Source organism: Amblyomma maculatum, chromosome 1 (genome assembly GCF_055883805.1).
Source record: "Amblyomma maculatum isolate TAMU_Amacu chromosome 1, ASM5588380v1, whole genome shotgun sequence".
Taxonomy (NCBI): domain Eukaryota; kingdom Metazoa; phylum Arthropoda; class Arachnida; order Ixodida; family Ixodidae; genus Amblyomma; species Amblyomma maculatum.
Genome location: NC_139344.1, coordinates 286,987,568 through 287,010,930, shown reverse-complemented (window position 1 = coordinate 287,010,930; position 23,363 = coordinate 286,987,568). Strand labels below are relative to the sequence as shown.

Genomic DNA, 23,363 nt, shown 5'->3' with positions numbered 1-23,363 from the left:
GAGGATGATAGGCAGTTGTCTTGCGGTGGGTGGTGCCACTGAGTCGAAGGACCTCGCTTGTGAGTGCTGACGTAAGCGAGGTTCCCTTGTCAGTTAAGACGACTGTTGGGGCGCCGTGACGGAGTACAATGTTGTGAATGAAGAAATGTGCAACTTCCTCTGCGGTACCACGGGGAATGGCCTTGGTCTTACAGTAGCGGCTGAGGTAGTCAGTTGCGACCGCTATATACCTGTGACCCATAGAGGACTTCGGGAATGGGCCCAGTAAGTCCATGCCGACCTGTTGAAATGGAAATTTCGGGGGATCGATAGGCTGCAGGAGGGCAGCTGCTTTAATGGGCGCTGCCTTCCGACGCTGGCACTCACAGCAGGTACGGATGTAGCGGTGCATAACGGCAGCTAGCCTGGGCCAGTAGTACTTGCGGCGTATCCGTGCCAATATGCGAGAAAAACCGAGATGGCCGGAAGAAAGGCCGTCGTGGCACGCACGAAGAACTTCGTCATGAAGCGTGGTGGGTGGGTACTACTAGTAGATAAACAGTTTCTGTTGGACCGTAGTTCTTCTTGTAGAGCACGCCATCGCGCCAGCAAAATGGCGACAGTCCGAGCCTGAAGAGCTGAGGAGGAGATGACACGGTTGCTTCGAGGTATTCGATGAGGTGCAAAAGTTCAGAATCGGCCCGCTGCTTTCGGGCTAAAGGCCGCTGTACGGTTGCTTTTTAGACCCGCTCCGCACCGAGACGACCGGTTCGGAGGGGCATACAATAGCCCACACCCGCATCCTTCGTCCGCAGAAACGTTGACTCAATCTCAACGTTTTACCCGCACATGCTGATGATCAGCAAGGCGACCAGATTGCAGCTATTGGTTGCGCTGTAGGCGACGTCTCCGGCTCCTCCTCCTCGATCTCGCCAGGACAACATGGCCGCCAGCGGTGAGAAGCGAAGCGACGAGCGAAGCATAGATGGTAGTTGTTGCTTTGCCGCAAAAACCAGTATAGTTAGCGCGCATTGCTAATACTAGTGTTCCTATCGACTGTGATTTCCCCTCAAGTCGGATCATATGCGCCACTGTTATCTGCGCTTAGCTGAAGACAGTGATCTTCCAACCGGCGAAGTGTACGTCGCAATGGTGTCACGATGTGTTTGTGATTATCGCTAGCCGCGAGGATCTTCACGGCCGACGGCCAGCAACAGTAGTTCACGGTGATTTTCATGCACACAAATCGGCTCCTCAGCGCATCGAAAAGTGCCGTGCATGTGTTGCGAAAGTGTTTACGACTTGAGCGACTGCCTCCTAGCAAGGAAGAGGACTGATGCATGTTTGCAAAGTTCGTCACACACTGTGTTTTCCTAATGCGGTAATTAATTTGGTGAGAGCTAGTCTGGCACCCGTTCCGCTGGTCGCAGTGACCGCAACAGAAACGAGCACACGACGTTATTTTCGTGATGTGTCGATCACCTGTGTTGATCGCGGTCCGTGTATGTGCTGCGCTTGCCGAGCCCTTCCCGTGCGAGCGCCGAGCCCTTCGACGACGTTAGCTGCACGGCTTTCGGGCTACTAATATCCCACTATTCCGCGGTTTGCGCTTTGTGCTGATATGGGTGCTCGACGGCACTGTGTAAACTGTGAAAATATTGTCTACTTTCATGGCAGCTGTCACATTGAGAGCACCTTCCTGATTATTTTTATTTCCTGCTTACTATGTGCACCTATGTCTGCAATAAGTATCTGAGCGATGAATCAGTCGTCTGAACACTTCTGTATGTGATGGGCTAACACTTTATCACCACATCAGGTCTTTAAAAAAAAAACATTTAGACGCAATGCTAAAAAAAGTACAGCATGGCAGGAGGTTATGCTTATGAAAAAAATCACACCATATGCAACTGTGCCTCATGATATGGACACTTTGGTGTACAGTACTCCCGGATTGAAATAGGGCACTCGGAGCGCGTGGCCGTCTCTGCATGCAACGCCGCCCGTGGATGCTCATGGAACCAAGGTGCTGCATTGTGGTATAGAGCGAGGGGGAGAACATCTAAAAAGCAGAACTGCTCCTTCCGGTCGCCAATACGCCGGCCTGTTGTTTACCACACTGCCTTGCATGCAGCGACGGCCACGCGCTCCGAGTGTCCTATTTCAATCCGTGAGTACTGTACCTAAGGCATGTTCAGCATGAAAACATATTTGGTTAAAAAGAAATAAAACAATAGAAGAAATTATTGTGATTACAATCTGCTTTCTTCCTGCATAACTTGGGTGAGTTAAGTTCATTCGACAATTGCTTAGACAAATGATGTATGTAGGCTTTATACTGACATGATGCTGTTATGGAGTTGCACACGTTATATCCCATACTTGTTGCTTTGACAGCTCTACTCTCGCCAGACTGCATGCCAACTCAGTTTCATTGGTATTGAGTAGCTATTCAGCTGCATTTCTTTGTTAAGGTGTACCAGTTGAGATATTTCCGATGCCATCAAAATCAGATGTCGTCGATGCTCATGTCCGTGTCTATTTGCTGCTTTCATTTTGCTGTGACGCCCATGATTACTTGCCTACTGAGTGATATCGATGATGTATGTGTGCGAACCTTACAACAATGTAGGATGCATTACAGATTTTTTTAGTCCTTGTTACATTTGCTGCTCGCCTAAACTTCTTTGCTCCTTGCAAAGTGATCAACTGAGTTTTCTCACATATCAGTTTACATGTGCTGTATGGCCACCACTGTGCATAGTCTCATACCACATTTGCAAAGATTAATTACCTTATATTTTCATCGTGTGTTAAGCATTATCACATGGGTATTGGTTCTATAATGCTGATGTTGATCCACTATGAAAGCTCTGAGGCATGGATGTAACATCTGACTTGTTGACACTGAGGTCACATGTAACTTAATCTGAATTCATTCCTTTTCTGCTTGGATTGGATTTTCTGTTTGTATTGACAGATTCACTACTCTGCTTTGCATCTATGCAGTGTTACCTTAGCTTTGCATGATAAGGTTACAACAGAATGGTTACAATCTAAGTGGGCAGCTTAATTCATTTTGTGCAATGACTAGCAAATGAGCTGCCAAGCCTTCCAGTGGTGCCTTACTGCTAACTATTTTAACATAAGAAAAAGTGATTTGGGAAGCAGAGTGTGTGAGCTGAAAGTCTCAGTGTGTTCACAATTCATGAATTCACAAAAATATTGTACACAGTGCAATGAATGGTATGATGGCAGTTTCACAGAGTAACAGCCACGTAATTCAGTCTGTTTTACTTTCCTACGCAAATACTAAAAGCTCTCACACACTACAATGTAAACCTCGGTACCACAGTGGCAGTTTTGTTTGCAAGCATTGCTGTGCTTATTAATGAAAAATACATGGGTCACAAAAATACATTTTAACGAGGTGTAGCTGTATATGTAAACTTATTTTTTTCGTTACGGTAAAGACAAACAGCCAGGCTGTGTATTTTTAAACTCTGGGCCTCAAGAAGGACATTTCTCTTTGGAAAGTGTGCAAGATAGTTACAACACTGTTTCATGGAACAAAAATTTGTTCAGTGGAAAATATATCGGCTTAACTTGCTCTTAAAACTTTTACACAACACATTAAAATGGGTCTTGTGGAGCTAGCAAAAACACTGCTAAAGGACAAGGACAGTAGCAAAGAATAAATGCAATTGTCAGTTCAGTTCAGTCGTTCAGTCGTGTCCGACTCTTTGTGACCCTATGGACCATGTCACGCCACGCTTTCCGGTCTCTCACTATCTTCCTAACATCACATAACTTCTTCTGCAGGGCCTCGAGGATGCCATCTAACCATCGCGCTCGCTGCCTACCCCTTCTCCGGCGACCCTCAACCTTTCCCAACATCAAATCTTTCTCCAGCGACTCCTCTCTTCTCATCAGATGACCAAAGTAGCTGAGCTTTAACTTTAGAATTTGACCCTCCAATGAGCAGTCAGGGTTTATGGTCGACAATATCGACTGATTTGATCTTTTGGCAGTCCAAGGAACTCTCAAGAGTCTTCCCCAGCACCACAATTAAAACGCGTCAATTCTTCGGCGGTCAGCCTTTTTCACAGTCCAACTCTCGCATCCATACATCACAACTGGAAAGACCATAGCACGAATTACACGGATCTTGGTTGGCAGACTAATGTCTCTGCTCTTTACTAGGCGCTCAAGGCTAACCATTGCTCTCTTTCCCAGAAGCAGGCGTCTCCTAATTTCATGGCTGCAGTCTCCTTCCGAGGTAATCTTGGAACCCAAGAAGAGAAAATCTGTCACAGCTTCCACTTCTTGTCCATTGATGCTCCAGGACTTCATAGGGCAAGACGCCATGATCTTTGTCTTTTTAATGTTCAGTTTAAGCCCAAACTTCTCACTCTCTTCTTGTACGCGCATCAGAAGTCTCTTGAGTTCCACTTCACTTTCTGCCATTAAAGTGGTATCATCCGCATATCTAAGGTTGTTGATACGTTTTCCAGCAATCTTCACTCCAGCTGAAGACTCGTCCAAACCGGCCTTCCTCATGATGCACTCTGAATATAGGTTAAATAGGCAGGGCGACAGTATGCAGCCTTGTCTCACTCCTTTCTCAATCGGAAACCAATCAGTAAGACCATGCCCAATTCTGACTGTGGCCTTTTGTCCTTCATACAGTTTCCTGAGGAGACAGATGAGGTGAATTGCAACTCCCATCTCTTGGAGAGCTTGCCACAATCTGCTGTGATCTACGCAGTCAAACGCTTTCGCATAATCAATAAAGCAGAAGTAGATGGGTTTCTGGAACTCTTGCTTTTTCCATGATCCAGCGAAGGTTGGAAATTTGGTCTCTAGTTCCTCTGCTCTTGCGAAACCCAGCTTGCTCGTCCGGAAGCTCCCGATCCACATACTGCTGCAGCCTTCCTTGGAAAATTTTCAACATCACCTTGCTAGCATGCCAAATAAGCGCGATCGTGCGGTAGTTGGAACAATCTTTGGCACTGTTTTTCTTTGGAATGGGGATGCAAACTGACCTCCTCCAATCCTGTGGCCACCGCAGGGTTGTCCAAATCTTCTGACATAACGTATGCAGAATGTTAACAGCGTCATGGTTGAGGTTTTGAAGCAACTCAGCTGGAATGCCATCAATTCCGCTAGCTTGTTCTTAGCAAAGCTGGCCTAAGGCGCTTTCAACTTCACTCTTCAGGATGCCCGGCTCGAGATCAGTAATCACAACCGTCTTATGTTCGGTTTGCGCATTCAGGTCCTTCTTGTACAGTTCTTCTGTGTATTCCTGCCACCTCTTCTTTATCTCTGAGGCTTCAGTGAGGTCCTTGCCTCGTTTGTCCTTTATCACGCCCAGCTTAGCACAGAAGCTTCCTTTGATATCTTTGATTCTCTTATACAGAGCTTTTGTGTTCCTTAATTGGCTGTTGTCCTCTACTGCTTGGCACTGTATGTTCAGGAAGGCATTCTTGTCTCTCCTTGCTATTTTCTGAAAATCCGCATTGAGAACCTTGTATTTCTCTTTCCCCCATAACTTTTGACATCCTCCTTTCCTCAGCTATTTGCAAAGCCTCTTCAGATAACCAGTTTGCTTTCTTGCATTTCTTTGCTTTGGAACTACCTTAGTAGCAACTTCTTGTATTATATCACGAACATCAGTCCACATCTCTTCGGGCTCTCTGTCTTCTAGATCTAATTCTTGAAATAGATTCCTTACTTCCACAGCATATTCTAATGGAATTTGATCCAGATCATACCTGAAAGGCCTTCTAGTTTTCTGCCTTTTCCTCAATCGAAGCTTAATTTTGGCAACAAGAAGCTGATGATCGGTGCCACAATCGGCCCCAGGCCTTGTTTTTACTGCTTGTACAGCGCTTCTCCATCTCTGCCGGAAAAGAATATAATCGATCTGATTCCTGTACAGACCGTCCGGTGAAGTCCGTGTGTACAGGCGCCTCTTGTGCTGTTGAAAATGAGTATTCGATATGATCAGGTTGTTTTCTTGACAAAACTCTACTAGCCTCTGCCCAGCTTCATTTGGCTCGCCAAGACCGAACTTGCCTATTATTCCGGATATTTCTTCACTGCCGACCTTAGCATTCCAGTCTCCTGTGAGAAAAACGATGTCTGATGATGGGGTGCGGTCTAAAAGGCATTGTAGGTCCGCATAAAATCTCTCAACGTCAGCTTCTTCAGCAGTAGTGGCCGGTGCATAGACTTGGATAACTGTTATGTTGAGAGGGTGACCTTGGATCCGAAGTGAAACCATTCGGTCGTTTTTGGGGTTGTACCCTAGCACTGCTTTGCTCATTCTTCTGTTTACTATGAGAGCGACCCCATTCCTTCTCTTGGATTCGTGCCCACAATAAAAGACATAATGGTCGCTGGAGTTAAATTCTCCCATTCCGGTCCACTTGAGCTCGCTGATACCCAAGATATCAATGTTGAATCTGTCCATTTCTCGCTTGACGACATCCCGTTTGCTTTGCATCAAGATCTTACATTCCATGTTGCTATGTGATATATCTCCTTGCAACATCGGACTTTCCGGTCGCTTCGCGACACATCCACATCTGAGCGTACTTTTGGCTTTAGCCCAGCCGCTTCATTCGTCCTGGAGCTACTAGGAATCGCCCTTTGTTCATCCCCAGTATCATGTGGGACTCCTTCCAACCTGAGTGGCTCATCTTCCGGCGCCATATCTTTAATGGTATTGTGACTGGCCATAGGGTTTTCTTGGCAGGAAATACTGGAGTGGGTTGCCATTACCTTCTCCAGTGAATCACATTTTGTCAGAACTCTCTGCCGTGACCTGTCTATCTTGGGTGGCCCTACACAGCAGAGCTCACGACTTCATCGAGTTTCGCAAGCCCCTCCGCCACGACAAGGCAGTGATCCATGAAGGGGAAATGCAATTGTACTATGTAGCAATTCTCGTTTTCGTTGTTTCTTCATGCAGTTTCCTCTTTTCTTTTCCCACAAGCTATCCCTACAGTGCACTGCGATGAAGCCCTTTGGAATTTACTCAAAGTCACGACAGGAGAAAGTACAGGAAGCAGTGTGTATGTGTGCTTGTAATGCACATTATAGTTAGCCATCTTATATACATTGGCCTCAATGTCCCCGCTGGAGTGGTGCAGTGGTTACTGCGCTCGACAGCTGTTCCCAAGGATGCCGGATCGAGTCCCGGCCTTGGCGCCCGCTTTTGCATGGAGGCGAAAAGCAAGGCACCCGTATGCTGTGCGATATCAGTGCACGTTAAAGAACCCCAGGGGGTCTAAATTTCCGGAGTCCTCCTCTACGGCGTCTCTCATAGCCCAAGTTGCTTTGGGACGTTAAACCCCACAAACCAAATCAAACCATGGGCCTCAAAGTACTGCTTATTCTCATCATGATCCCAGAAGCATGCACCCCCTTCCAATACAAAGCATTTGATAAGAGACCATAAGACAGCTTCCACCATATCAGTTAAGACCACAGCTGCGACACGACCGTTTCACTTGAAGCTGACCCCAAGAGATCCCAGCAAACCGTGCATACCAAGTATCCCAGCTAAATTTAATCAAACGTTAAATTAGTTAGAGTGGTCTAGGCTAGTGAAACCAACCGAGAACTACTCAAAGTTGATTGCCCTGGTCTCCAGTGGGTTTCCATTTGCCATGGTTTTTCTGCAGATAGTAAAAACTAATTAGTGACTTCTTTATTGGCCCCAGGAGCAAAGCATCAGTTCTAAAATTGTTCAGTTCAGTTCAGGCGTTCAGTCGTGTCCGACTCTTCGTGACCCTATGGACCATGTCACGCCACGCTTTCCGGTCTCTCACTATCTTCTTAACATCACATAGCTTCATCTGCAATGCCTCGAGAATGCCATCTAACCATCGCGTTTGCTGCCTACCCCTTCTCCGGCGACCCTCAACCTTTCCCAACATCAAATCTTTCTCCAGCGACTCCTCTCTTCTCATCAGATGACCAAAGTAGCTGAGCTTTAACTTTAGAATTTGACCCTCCAATGAGCAGTCAGGGTTTATGGTCGACAATATCGACTGATTTGATCTTCTGGCTGGATAGTGCTGAAAAACAGCTACCCGCAATGTTTGCTTTATGGTATGATTTCCATAGCTGGCGTCCAAATCGAGCTACCATATGACTAGCTGCTCACACATATCTCTCACCCACATCATGCAAAGCCACACCATGGACAGCACTTCTGACAAAAGCCGATTCTTTTCTCTGAGCCATGTTTTGGGACATTGAAGAGGAATTGCTGTCATGCAGACACTTTATTGGGTTTGTTGCCGTTCAAGACAGAGAAAAAAAATATGCAAAATAGAAGGCACCTTGGTGCAAACATTTCTGTCAGCGGTTTTGGAAGACAGTTTACTACTTGCTTATTGATACTAATTGTTCTTGAAGCCAATAATTCAAATGTTAACTATATAGCCTTAATCATTATAAGGTTAAATAATGAAACACCAGCCTAGGCCAGGCAACTCTCAACAGCCCGCAGCTGGATTAATTCACTGGGCTAGGTCATATCGATTTTCTTAAAGCTAGGACACCTGGTATATAACACACTGCATGGCCTTTTTTTTAGTTGTTTTAATGTCATAGCCACCTTCTGTTTTCCGTACATCACACAATATGCTAAGTACTGATTTCAGGAACTGTAGGATTAACATAATGTGTTTTATTGCACAAACATTTCTCAAATGAAAATAAATTGCATTCACCCGACATTAATGCTTTCATAAAGCAGCAGCACAAAGAGAGCCCTGCGGAACAAACATGTAGTAACAACATGGCAAACTGCAGCAAATGTAAATAATTCCCATCCTGGGCACTAATTACCCTCGCATTCTATTCCCACATAGCAATTGCCAATAGCTATACATGTTTCATGCCGAAATCCTCATACTTTAACTTGCATGTTACAGCACTGAACTGCATCCAAGAAATCAATCAGTTGTGATTCAGCTGTTTTTCTCTTCAGGAAACGCCTTGAGTCTCCATTTCCTTTTCACACATCTGTCTCATATTTCATTTTAATTTTCCTTTAGGGGAATGTGATGGAAGGCAAAAGAGAGCTTGCATTTGTTTGAGGCTAATCATTAGTAGATCCTCTTCCATAATTGTTATCTTTCCCGGGTTGCGCTAATTCAGGCTTCACTAGATTTTTTGTAGCCTTTTTTTGTATTGTATACATGCTCGAACCATCATATCATTCCTTTTTTAATGTTTCTTTCAGCATTCATAATTTTAACGCCTGGTGAATGTTGTCATTGCAGATTCTCGTCTTTTATCCTCACTACACACATATACCTTGGCACCAAAGGGACCGGTGCATGCTACTTTTGCAACTAATAGCTCTTTATTGGGCTGACTTGCGCCCACAAAGCAATAAAGCAAAACGGCTTCTTCAATAGTAGCAATCGGGCTCATCGATCGTCTAACTATAAATGCACGTTCATTCGACAGTGCTCAATTTAAATTGGGCGTAGAAACATCTAGATAAATCAACGAAGGCATACTAGAAACGTCAGAAAAGTGGACAGACGATGCGGCGGCAGCTACGAACCGTGCGAGCAAAGGCCAATTCAAATTTACAGTCGTGGTCATGTAAGCACCCGAGAACTCTACTGAAGAGCTACTCATTTTGTAGCTGACGAGACCCCATGAGCACAACAAAAACCACGCCATAGTAATCCCGAGGAAAGCGAACTGTGCCTAGGTGAGAAGTGATTCGGGAGCCAGACAGTGTGATTGGAAGAATTCAGTGTGCCTCACAGTTCATGGGTTCAGAAAAATATTGTCCACAGTGGAACGGTATGATGACAGTTTCACAGAGTAACAGCCGAGGTGATTCATTCTGTTTTACTTTCCTGCTGAAACGAAAAAGCCTTGAAAGACCTCGCACTCTACGATATAAACCTCGCTACCACAGTGCCGATTTTATTTGTAAGCATTGCCGTGCATATTAATGAAGAATACATGGGTCACAGGGCTCCAATAGGCTCTTGTTTATTGTCTAAGTACCAAACTTCCATGTCAATGAAGTGTAAAGGCATTGCAAGGCTCATGGGCAGAAAATGTTTTCGTAATATGAGTCGTACATGTCCATACTATTAACAGGGTCCATATTAACGAGGCATTGCTGTATATGTTAACCTATTTATTTTTAGTCATGGTAATGACACAAACAGCCAGGTGTGTTTTTAAACTGTGGGACTCAAGAAGGACATTTCTCTCTAGAAAGGGTACACGATAATTACAACACTGTGTTTCATGGACCAAAACTTTGATGAGTTGAAAATATGTCGGCTTAACCTGCTATTAAAACTTTTGCACCACGCATTAAAATGGGTTTTGTGGAGCTTGAAAAAACACTGCTAAAGGGCAAGGACAGTAGGAAAGAATAAATGCCATTGTACTAGGTAACAAGGCTTCTTCTCCTTGTTTCTTCATGCAGTTTCCTCTTTTCTTTTTCCACAAGCTATCCCTACAGTGCACTCGGATCAAGCTTTTTAGAATTTGCACAAAGTGGGGACAGGACAAAGTACAGGAAGCATGCGTATGTGTACTTGTAATGAACACTGTAGTTACCCACCTCATATACATTACCCTCAAAGTACTGCTTGTTCTCATCATGACCTCAAAAGCATGCACTCCCTTTCAATACAAAGTATCTGATAAGAGACTACACGACTATTTGAGCATTGCATATGACACACACGTCATATAGTATACTGACTCTACCTATGTAGTCTCAATGCATTACCAACCTGCATAAAGAATATATTACATTGGCAGTTAAGGATGGCATTTCATTTCATATTGAGCCCAATGTATAGTCTCAATGCATTACCAACCTGTATAAGGAATGTATTACATTGGCAATCAAGAATGGCACTTCGTTTCATATTGGGCACAATGTATGTTGTGCAGTAGATTTCTAGAGATAGCTCTTGAATCCATGTAACAGCAGTGACAAATGCAACATACATTCTTCACATCACTGAAGAGGCATATTGAGCAAAATTTTAAATAGTAATGTTGAAGCCAATTTTTGAGGCCGCTCTAGAGTGCAAGCAGATGCCGGAAGCAAAGGTTCTGTCGTAGATGAAAAGGCTGCAGAATTTCTGCTAGTTTGTTTGGGAGAACATTGTTACATGTTGTTGTATGTGTTTCCAATGTTCAATGTGACCAAAATGGACATCTGTTTTCCTTGCATAGCAACCTTAATCTACACCTCAAGTAAATATGACCTGGCAGAGCATGACATGGTCCATGACATGCAGAACATGTTAATATAATAAATTCTGAGTAATCAATCTTTTGCATATCACGTGGTGGCAGCCCCAGGGTTTGGTTCTATGGGGAGCAAAAGGGCTTCCTTTTAACCAAAAAAGAATAGCAACAATTTCCTTGTTTACTTTTTATTTGTCAAACAATACCATGTGATTTGTTGTTGAGCAATAAATGGCAAACAAAGTAAATGTTTTAACCTTACTCATGCTTTGCATACAACGGTTCTGTGAGCAATATTCGTATATAATCATTTTTATATTTAGCTTACAATATTATAGCTTGAATAACAGTGTTCTGCTTCCAAGGTCTTTATATCTTGATTTGAAAAATGACCAGTGGAATATTTTACTTGCTAGAAGGCTTCAGGGGGGGGGGGGGGGGATCTCATTTAGCTTCCACAGCCGCATCACGACTGTTTCACTTGAAGCTGGCCCCAAGAGGAAAGCTTACCCGTCTTTATGCCAGCAAACCATGCATACCAAGTATCCCTGCTGAATTTAATCAAACTTTAAATTAGGTAGAGTGGTCTAAGCTAGTGAAACCAAAAAAGAACTACTATTCAGAGTTGATTGCCCTAGTCTCCAGTGGCTTTTCATTTGCCGTGGTTTTTCTGCAGTTAGCAAAAACTAATTAGTGACTTCTTTATTTATTGGCTCCAAGAGCAAAGCATCAGTTCTAAAGTTGTAGATAGTGTTGAAAAACAGCTACCCACAATGTTTGCATCACGGTATGATTTTCATAGATTTATTCACTGCCTTCCAAATGGAGCTACCATGTGACTAGCTGCGCACACATATCTCTCACCCACATTATGTAGAGCCACACCATGGAGAGCACTTCCGGCAAAAGCTGATTTTGTTCTTTGAGCCATGTTTTGGGACATTGAAGTGAAATTGCTATCATGCAGACGCATCCTTTATTTGGCTTGTTGCCATTTAAAATAATGAAAAAAAAGCAAAATAGAAGGCACCTTGGTGCAAACATTTCTGTCAGCTGTTTTGGAAGACAGTTTACTACTTGCTTATTGATACTAATTGTTCTTGAAGCAAATAGTTTAAATGTTAACTGTATAGCCTTAATCATTATAAGGTTAAATAATGAAACACCAGCCTAGGCTAGGCAACTCTCAGCAGCCCGCTACTGGATTATTTCACTGGGCTAGGGCATATCGATTTTCTGAAAGCTAGGACACCTGGTATATAACACACTGCATGGTCTTTTTTTTTAGTTGTTTTAATGTCACAGCCACCTTCTGTGTGAAGTACATCACACAATATGCTAGGATTTGGTTTCTGGAACTCTAGGATTAAAAGAATGTATTCTATTGCACACATCAATGCTTTCATAAAGCAGCAGCACAAAGAGAGCCCTGTGGAATAAACATGTAGTAACAACAGGGCGAACTGCAGCTAATGTAAATACCTTAACTGCCATCCTGGATAATGATTACCCTCGCTCTAGTCCCACATAGCAATAGCTACACATGTTTCATGCCGAAATCAATCAGTTGTGAGTGAGCTGTTTTTCGCTTCAGGTAATGCCGTTGAGTTTCCATTTCCTTTTCACACATCTGTCCCATATTTCATTTTAATTTTCCTTTAGGGGATGGGGTGGGAGTCCGAAGAGAGCTTGCATTTGTTCCTACTTGAGGCTATTCAATGTTAGATCCTATTCCATAATCGGTATCTTTCCCGGGTTGCGCTGGTTCAGGCTTCACAAAATATTTTTTTTTTTTAGCTTTATGCTGGAACCGTCGAATATCATTCCTTTTTGAATGTTTCTTTCACCATTTGTGATTTTAACGCCTAGTGAATGTCACCATTACAGATTCTCGTCTTTTATCCTCACTGCACACATATATATATTGGCATCAACGGACCGGTGCGTGTAGTTTAGCAACTGTATCTCTTTATTGGGCTGATTTGGGCCCAGAAAACAAAACGGCTTCGTCAATAGTAGCAATTGTGCTCATCGGTCGTCGAACTATGAATGCACGTTCATTCGACAGTGCTCAATATAAATTCGGCGTAGAAACATTTAAAGAGATCAGCGAAGGCATACTAGAAAAGTCAGAAAAGTTGGTTGGTTGGTTTGGTTGGTTTGTGGGGTTTAACGTCCCAAAGCAACTCAGGCTATGAGAGACGCCGTAGTGGAGGACTCCGGAAATTTCGACCACCTGGGGTTCTTTAACGTGCACTGACATCGCACAGCACACGGACGCCTTGCTTTTCGCCTCCACCGAAAAGCTGCCGCCGAGGCCGGGATTCGATCCCGCGTCCTTGGGAACAGTAGTGTCAGAAAAGTGGACAGGCGATGCGGCAGCTACGAACCGTGCGAACAAAGGCCATTTCAAATTTACGGTGGTGGCCACGTACGCACTCAAGAAATGTAGTGAAGCGTTACTCATTTGGCAACTGACGACAGGCCATGATCACCGAAAAAAGCACGCCATGGTGATCCCGAGGCAAGCGAACAGCGCCGAGGTGCCGAAATCGGTAGCACCCCGCAACACGGGTTGCGCGCCAGCTTTGAATGTCATTTGAGGGAGCATGTTATTGGACAGAATTCGATGCCCGGGCGCGCCAGTCGGGACGCTGGAACCATCCGCCTGAACGGCAGTCGGGAAAACGATCGTACAACACCCCTTCCGTATCACGTCTGCAAGCGGACAGAAAACGTGCGCCCGCATAGGTGCGGAGCGGGTCTAAAAAGCAACCGTACTGCGACCTTAAGGTGGACGTCGTGATAACACCGAGGAAAGCGGTATCGTTGTCGGAACCGTCCGTGTGGCAGGGATTAGGGGCGCGGGACAGACAGTCAGCATCACTGTGTTTCTTGCCGGACGTGTGCACGATAGTAACGTCAAATTCTTGCAACCGAAGGCTCCATCGAGCAAGCCGACCCGATGGATCTTTCAGGTTTGCCAGCCAACACAGTGAGTGATGGTTGCTCACGACACGAAACGGACGACGGTACAAGTATGGACGAAATTTCATGACTGCCCACACAACAGCGAGGCATTCCTTTTCCGTAGTTGGATAGTTAACTTCAGAACGGGACAAAATGCGACTGGCGTAAGCAATGAGGTGTTCTGCACCGTCCTGCCACTGAACAAGGACCGCACCGAGGCCAACGTTACTGGTATCCGTGTGCAGTTCCGTGTCGGCCTCTTCGTCGAAGTGGCCAGGTACAGGCGTACATTGGAGACGGGACTTGAGTTCCGTGAAGGCTTTTTCCTGGTCGGGGCCCCAAATGAACGGTTCGGCGTCTTTTGTCAGGCAGGTCAGAGGCTCAGCGATCTTGGAGAAATTGTGAGCAAAGCGACGATAGTACGCGCAGAGGCCGAGAAATCGACGCAAGCTTCGTTTATCTTCTGGTTTGGGGAATGAAGCGACAGCGGCCGTCTTTTCTGGGTCTGGGCTAACACCTCGAGCGCTGACAATCTGGCCGAAAATTTTCAGCTCATTAAAAACAATAAAATGTGGCAGGGGCCGAGCACAGGCCAAACGGGAGCACTTTAAACTCATACATACCGTCCGGCGTAATAAAAGCGGTCTTCTCACGGTCTCGCTCGTCTTCCTCTATTTGCCAATATCCACTGCGGAGGTCAAGTGATGAAAAGTAAGTGGCATATGGCGAAGGCGATTGAGGGAGTCGTCTATGCGTGGCAGGGGGTACACATCCTGTTTTGTGACGTTGTTGGGGCGTCTATAATCCACGCAGAACTTCAAGGTTCCATCCTTCTTCGCGATGAGGACAACAGGCGAAACCCAGGGGCTCGTCGACGGTCGGATAACGTCGTCCTGGAGCATTTCTGTTACTTGGCGGAGGATGGCGTCACGTTCTTTTGAAGACACCCGGTAAGGACGCTGACATAGTGGACGTTGGTCGTCGGCAACTATAATTCGGTGCTTCGTTAGTGGCCTCTGTCGGACCTTGGAGGTTTATGCAAAACAATCGCGGAACGAATTGACAAGATTCTGTATGCAACGTTTCTGAGGGCCAGAAGTGTGGGTTCACATCAGTCTGAATGGCTGTAGACGTCGCATTGTCGAGGTCTGACTTGTTGGATAAAGCGTACTGGCGTGTACACTGTCCAAGTTCTTCAAAATAAGCGACCGTCGTGTTCGCCGTCAAATGTTGGGGTTCACACGTGAAGTTTGTTCCTAATACTTCGGCTTGCCCACGGACAAGTTCGACAAGGCCCCGAGCTACACAAACTTGTCGAGTGAAAAGCAGCGACATGTTAGCTTCGGCAATGCCACGCGTGCCCGTGCTGTGATCACATTTGACTGTGACGAACTTGCTCGCCCGCGGAGGGATTGTTATGTGGTCGTCAGAGACGCGCAACATCGTTTCCTGGAAGTCCGTGTTGCTATCAACGGCTCGCTTGGTTAAAAACGATACCATGAGCTGCTCCTGAAGGTCTATAACAGCACCATACTTTTGAAGAAAATCCACGCCTAGAATCAGATCTTTGCAGCAGCCTTGTAATACGGCAAAGGTGCCAGTGAAAGTAAAACCGCAGATCTCTACGCGGCAAGTGCACATGCCAATCGGCGTCATCACATGGCCACCGGCAGTGCGCATCATTGGCCCAGACCAAGGCGTCAGAACCTTAAGGAGTGCCGTGGCTAGCTGGCTGCTCATGACGGAAACATCGGCGCCGGTAGCCACAAGTGCGGTCACATCCCAACTGTCGACGGTTACAAAACTTTCCCCGAAAACAATGCGTTCGCAGCACGTCGGTAAGTTCGTCGGATCGGGTCGTCGTCGCTCGGGCCGTCGCGTCAAATCGTCGGGTGGAAGCTGTTTAATCTGAGACGTAGTGGCAGCCTCACTCCCGGAGGTCGCCGTGTTTAGTTTTCTCGGTGAGGGGACGTGCCTCTGAATTGCCCAGAGGAGGAGTATCGACTAGGTGACGCAAAACGCCTCGGGGATGACGATCGCGACTGCCGTTGCGGTGACATCGGGTGCATCTCGTTAGCAGCCAGGTATTCCTCAATCTCCTGTGGTCTTTCGCCATAGCAAGGTCGAGGCGCGTTTGGCGGAAATCCTCTTAAGCCTATTCTCCGGTATGGGCAATTGCGAAGAATGTGGCCAGGCTTGCCGCAGTGTTAACAGAGCGGCCGTCTGTTGGGTGTGCGCCACAAGTGCGCCTTGCTGATGGCGGGACGCTGGTCTTGCTGCGGATCGACGGGGCGCAGATCTTGTTGCTGCTCAACGGGGCGCAGGTAGCGAGACGGTGGTCCGGCAACAGGGCGGAATGAATGTGGGTCGGGGGCAGGTCGACATATATAGGACATCACTATAGGTCATTATGCATGGCTCTGGTTGTGGTGCTGGTGGTGGCTGCACCGCTCGCTAGATTTCATCACGAATGACGTCCCCGGTAGAATAATTCACTGCAGGTGGTGCATTCAAGTGGAGGTTCTGCAGTTCTTCGCGGACAATGCTCATCAAAGCTCCTGCAATGCCTCGTTCCTAGCTGCTGGCACGGACGCGCAGTAGAGTGTGGCCGCTACGCTTGCCTGACGGCCGTATTGGGTACAGCGTTCCTGCAGTGAACGTTCCATGCTCGTAGCTTCTCTCGCGAAATCTGCGACAGTCTTGGAGGGTCGCGAATGAGGCCAGCGAACAACTGTTGCTTCACCCCACGCATGAGGTGCCGTACATTCGTTGCCCTCGGGCATGTAGGGTCGGCCCGATTGAAAAGTCGCGTCATATCCTCGACAAACATGGCCATGCTCTCATTTGACTGCTGAGACCTCGAACGAATTGCTATCTCGGCGTTTTCTTGGTGCGCACTCGAGCTGAATGTTGTGAGCAACTCACGGCGAAAGACGGTCCACTTGACAAAGGACGCCTCGTGGTTCTCGAACCACGTCTTGGCCGAGTCTTGTAGCGCGAAGTACACGTTCATTAGCTTCCGCTCGTCATCCCATTATTTGAATGCGGCCACATGGTCAAAACTGACCAACCAGTGTTCAACATCCTCGAACCAGTCACCGTGGAATGATGGCGGTGATCGAGGTGCGAGAAGGACGTACGGTGGGTCGTTGCTGGAATGCTGACTTGTCTGGCTGCCCGTCGTATATGTCATGGCTAGCAGCGGTGTGGTCAGTGGTTCAAACTCAGGTTGTAGGCCCCGGAGGCGACGGCTCGCTTTATGGACGGGTGTGGCGTCTGAGCGTTGATGGGCAGCGTCAACGTATATGGGATCTTATCCTGCACAATCCACCAAATGTCACCAACACACGTAGCAAACAGAACAACCGAGCTGCCCTTTTTTAATCAATCGAAGCCCGAGACAGACGAGGACGACACTCAGCCACACGCCAAGACATTCGGCCACTTGGTGGCGCTAGAAGATGGGCAGCGGTGTGGCAATATATATGTGTATATATATATATATATATATATATATATATATATATATATATATATATATATATGTGTGTGTGAAGGAAAGAAGCCAACAGTCGGCGAGGCCAAGGAAAGCGTTCGGGATGGTACTTTATGTTTTTTTTTAATGTTTACTTGGTTAATCACAGAAATTAGTTATGTAATCTGTTTAGGGGAAAGATAATTAAACACAAAGTAGAAGAAAAAACAACGTGCCGATGGTGGGAACCGAACCCACGACCTCCGAATATCGCGTCCGGTGCTCTTCCAACTGAGCTACATCGGCCGCCGTCCCCCCTGCTACTTGCTTGGGTATTTATGTTGTCTGTATACGAACCTTGAGAGTGTTCACCAGCGCCAACCTCAGTCATAGCGGCGGACTTGGAACGTCCTTTGTTACCGCCAGCGTCACGTAGAACGTGATCAAGAGCGAGGGCGAAAGCTGTGCTAGAACCCTCTTACGCTACCTATGGCTTCAAGACTGCCAGAACCGAGACCCCCGTAAGCTACAAGCAGATCAATTAAGGGGAAATGAGGGTGCTCGTTATAATACATGAAGGAAAGAAGCCAACAGTCGGCGAGGCCAAGGAAAGCGTTGGGGATTGTACTTTATCTTTCTTTTTTTAATGTTTACTTGGATAATCACAGAAATCAGTAATGTAATCTGTTTAGGGGAAAGATAATTAAACACAAAGTAGAAAAAAACGTGCCGATGGTGGGAACCGAACCCACGACCTCCGATAATCGCGTCCGGTGCTCTTCCAGCTGAGCTACATCGGCCGCCGTCCCCCCTGCTACTTGCTTGGGTATTTATGTTGTCTGTATACGAACCTTGAGAGTGTTCACCAGCGCCACCCTCAGCCATAGCGGTGGACGTGGAACGTCCTTTGTTACCGCCAGCGTCACGTAGAACATGATCAAGAGCGAGGGCGAAAGCTGTGCTAGAACCCTCTTATGCTACCTATGGCTTCAAGACTGCCAGAACCGAGACCCCCGTAAGCTACAAGCAGATCAATTAAGGGGAAACGAGGGTGCTCGTTATAATACATGAAGGAAAGAAGCGAACAGTCGGCAAGGCCAAGGAAAGCGTTGGGGATGGTATTTTACGTTTTTTTTTTAATTTACTTGGATACTCACAGAAATTAGTAATGTAATCTGTTTAGGGGAAAGATAATTAAACACAAAGTAGAAGAAAAAACAGCGTGCCGATGGTGGGAACCGAACCCACGACCTCCGAATATCGCGTCCGGTGCTCTTCCAACTGAGCTACATCGGCCGCCGTCCCCCCTGCTACTTGCTTGGGTATTTATGTTGTCTGTACACGAACCTTGAGGGTGTTCACCAGCGCCACCCTAAGTCATAGCGGCGGACGTGGAACGTCCTTTGTTACCGCCAGCGTCACGTAGAACGTGATCAAGAGCGAGGGCGAAAGCTGTGCTAGAACCCTCTTACGCTACCTATGGCTTCAAGACTGCCAGAACCGAGACCCCCGTAAGCTACAAGCAGATCAATTAAGGGGAAACGAGGGTGCTCGTTATAATACATGAAGGAAAGAAGCGAACAGTCGGCAAGGCCAAGGAAAGCGTTGGGGATGGTATTTTACGTTTTTTTTTTAATTTACTTGGATACTCACAGAAATTAGTAATGTAATCTGTTTAGGGGAAAGATAATTAAACACAAAGTAAAAAAAAAAACGTGCCGATGGTGGGAACCGAACCCACCACCTCCGATAATCGCGTCCGGTGCTCTTCCAGCTGAGCTACATCGGCCGCCCTCCCCCCTGCTACTTGCTTGGGTATTTATGTTGTCTGTATACGAAACTTGAGAGTGTTCACCACCGCCACCCTCAGCCATAGCGGCGGACGTGGAACGTCCTTTGTTACCGCCAGCGTCACGTAGAACGTGATCAAAAGCGAGGGGGAAAGCTGTGCTAGAACCCTCTTATGCTACCTATGGCTTCAAGACTGCCAGAACCGAGACCCCCGTAAGCTACAAGCAGATCAATTAAGGGAAAATGAGGGTGCTCGTTGTAATACATGAAGGAAAGAAGCCAACAGTCGGCGAGGCCAAAGAAACCGTTGGGGATGGTACTTTATCTTTCTTTTTTTAATGTTTACTTGGATAATCACAATAATTACTAATGTAATCTGTTCAGGGGAAAGATAATTAAACACAAAGTAGAAGAAAAAACGGCGTGCTTATGGTGGGAAGCGAACCCACGACCTCCGAATATCGCGTCCGGTGCTCTTCTAACTGAGCTACATCGGCCGCCGTCCCCCCTGCTACTAAATGTACGAAACCGCGAGTGGTGTTCTCATGCGTCGATGATAGCGACGAGAACCTAGAGCTCCTTCGACCGTATTCGCACCAATTGCAGGTAAATGGGAAACCCTGTAGAGTGCTTCGGGATAGCGCTGCGACGCTGGATGTTGTCCACCCATCATATGTCACAGCAGATGACTTCAATGGTGAAGTGGCCGGGATAAAACAGGCAGTGGATGAACACAGTGTGTGCCTACCAATGGCTAGAGTTAGGATTTGCGGGCCATTTGGAGAGCTCATAACTGAGGCCGCTGTTTCAAATGCTCTCCCACTTCAATGCCCCTGCCTTTTCTCGAATCGGTTGGATCTATTGGTGCGCGCGAGAGGTCAGAAACTCGGAAGCGGATCAGTACAGGATCTGACAAGGTCCAAAACCCGCTTACTCGTCCCTCAGCTGAGCGAGATCCCCGAACGTGAGGAAGCGAGAGAGGCACTAGCTGAACCAAGACTAAAAACAAGCGCTGAGAAAGAAGAAATAACGGGATCTCAGATTCAGGTCGACACACGTACGGAGACTGCAATCACACCGCAATCAGATGAGGAAGAAAGCGCGGAGAGATCGCTGTTATCCCCGGCTTCACAGAACTTTGACCGTCAGTTGCAAGTGAATATAGAGATTCTAATAACGGAGCAAAGGCAGGACCCTACCTTAGCAAGGTTACATGTCACAGCCAAAGAGGGCATTGCTAGACGCAATGTAACCTTGCATGAGAAAGAAGGACTATGGTACCGATACTACCTGGACAGAAAGGGCAAAACACTTGATCACTTGGTAGTCCCTGAAAAGCACAGGGTAGACCTTCTGAGTTTGTGTCATGGGAACGGCTGGTCAGGGCATCTAGGCATTAACAAAACGAAGGAGAGGCTGTTATGGAGTACTATTGGCCAGGATGTTTCAAATACGTAGAACGTTATGTGAAATCTTGCGATGTGTGCCGGCGAGTGGGCAAGCCGGGAGAGACTTGGAAGGTACCTTTGAAAAACGTGCCTTTGATCTCTGAGCCTTCCCGCCGACTTGTAATAGATGCTGTGGGTCCTTTGCCCAAGACGAAGTCAGGCTACAGGTATCTCCTTACTATGCTATGCTCAGCCACGAAATTTCCCGAGGCCATTCCCTTGAAAGAATTGAGCCCTTCCGAAATAGTTAATGCTTTGTTTTCAGTGTTTGCACGGATAGGGTTTCCGGCGGAAATCCAAGCGGATCAGGGCACGGTCTTCACTAGCAATTTAACGATCACGTTTTTAGAGAGATGGGGAGTGAAGCTGATACACAGCTCCGTGTATCATCCTCAGTCAAACAGCGTGGAAAAATGGCACTCTGTGCTTAAGCGAGTGTTGCGCGCTCTTTGCTATGAGCACAAAGAGGATTGGGAGCACTGTCTGCCTGCCACACTGTTCGCTTTACGAACAGTCCCTCACGAAGCTATCGCGTTCACTCCCGCCGAACTTGTATAAGGAAGAACGCTCCGCTCCCCACTTCGAATGCTGAGAGAAATGTGGGAGGGCACAGGCGAGAGCCAGACAGTCGTAGAGTACGTGCTTAAACTGCTGGGCCGCCGTAATGATACCCGAGAACTAGTGGACCGGAATATGAAAGCTGCCCAAGAAGCTGCCAAAGTCTATTACGACAAAGGCGCCCGCGGCCGACAGTTCAAAACGGGTGATCGCTTCATGATCCTCAGACCATCGCGGAAAAATAAGCTTGATGTCCACTGGGACGGTGCAGTCGAAGTTGTACATGAACTATCAGAAACAAATTACGCTCTGAAGTTTCCAGGCAGGGGAAAGAAGTGAGGATATATCATTGTAACCTGATGAAGCCGTACGTTCAACGGAGCAGAATCGTTCACTTAACGTTGAATGAAACTGAGGAGCCAGTTTGCAAAGTTCCCGATTGGGAGGGAAATCTTGACGACCATAGCAGCGTGGACGAGATCATGGCCCTCTCGGTAAACACCGAGCTCCTTAGTACCTGTCAGGTAGTTGCTCAGTGAATTTGGTGACCTGTTTAGCAGCCGCCCGGGGAAAACGCATCTCTTGACACATGACATTGAGCTCAAGTCAAAAGGACCAATTAGATCAAAGCCCTACAGGGTCTCACCACGACAGAAAGAAATACTGGAGACCGAGATTCAGCGTATGCTAGCATTGGGGGTTATCGAGCCAGCGGAAAGTGACTACACGTCACCTCTCTATCTAGTGGAAGCACCGGGAAAGGATCCCCGACCATGTGTCGATTACCGGAAATTGAATGCTATCACTAAGGATCAGCTCTACCCTATACCAAACAATGAAGAAAGGGTTGAGAGGGTGAGCAACGCGAGGTACATTTCCACGCTTGATCTCGTGCGAGGATATTGGCAAGTTCCCCTCTCCGAAAGCGGGAGCTACCCTTGAGCTACCAACACACCGGGCGCAAACGTCGCACGTATAACAACCCTTTTACGGTGTTTGTCGTGAAAACCTGCGCTGTGGCGTCATCAACTACCAATTGCTGGTAATCATGCGTCAAGTCCAACTTGAAGAAAACGCGGCATTTGCACAACTTTGCGAATAATTCTTGGTCCGTAGGCAAATGATAACCGTTACTCCTCATCGCTTGGTTGACTATGCTTCGGTAGTCACCGCAGATCCTGAGCGATCCATTCTTTTTTCGAACAACTACTACAAGTGTAGCCCATTATGAATACTGATTTGCTTGAAGAATTCCTTTTCTCTCCAATCTGTCCAACTCGGCAATGACATCGTCCTTAAACGAGAACGGAACGCTGTGACATTTCAGAAACCTTGGCTGGGCGCCCTGCTCCCGCAAATGACTCGGTAAAAATATCTGCATACCTTCACAGGATAGCTTCATGCCTGTTCTCACCGTATGAAGACCTGTAAGCTGTATGCTTATCGCTTAGAACCAGTCACGGCCTAGAAGTGTGCTGTCGTCATTTCTCACTACCAGTAGCGGCAGCTCGCAATTTCGCCAATTGAATTCTACGGGAACACTGGCTTTTCCCACAATGTCAAGGCCTTCTTTCGTCCAGGTGACGAGTTGAGCATCTCCAGATCGATACTTTTAGCGGCTTGCAGTTTTTTTTTATATTCCTTATGGCTGATGGTTGACCTAGCTGCTTCGGAGTCGACGTACGTCCTGACCACCAATGCTAACGATGACAACGAATTTTGGACAGTTGATTACCAGACTGATGCAGAGTAAAGCATCGCACTCAGTATGCGCTGGCGTAAATGCATCCTCCAGCTAATGCTGCACTTGCATTTTTTTTCTTGAACACGTCTTGGCTAGATGGCCTTTTTTAGAGCAGTTGAAACACATCGCGTTCTTA

At 46.7% G+C, this 23,363-nt stretch overlaps 1 pseudogene; it reads left to right on the top strand.

Annotated features, from left to right (window-relative positions):
- Nucleotides 1-17,402: 17,402 nt before the first annotated feature.
- On the top strand, nucleotides 17,403-23,075 carry LOC146206758 (uncharacterized; annotated as a pseudogene).
- The last annotated feature ends 288 nt before the right edge of the window (nucleotides 23,076-23,363 follow it).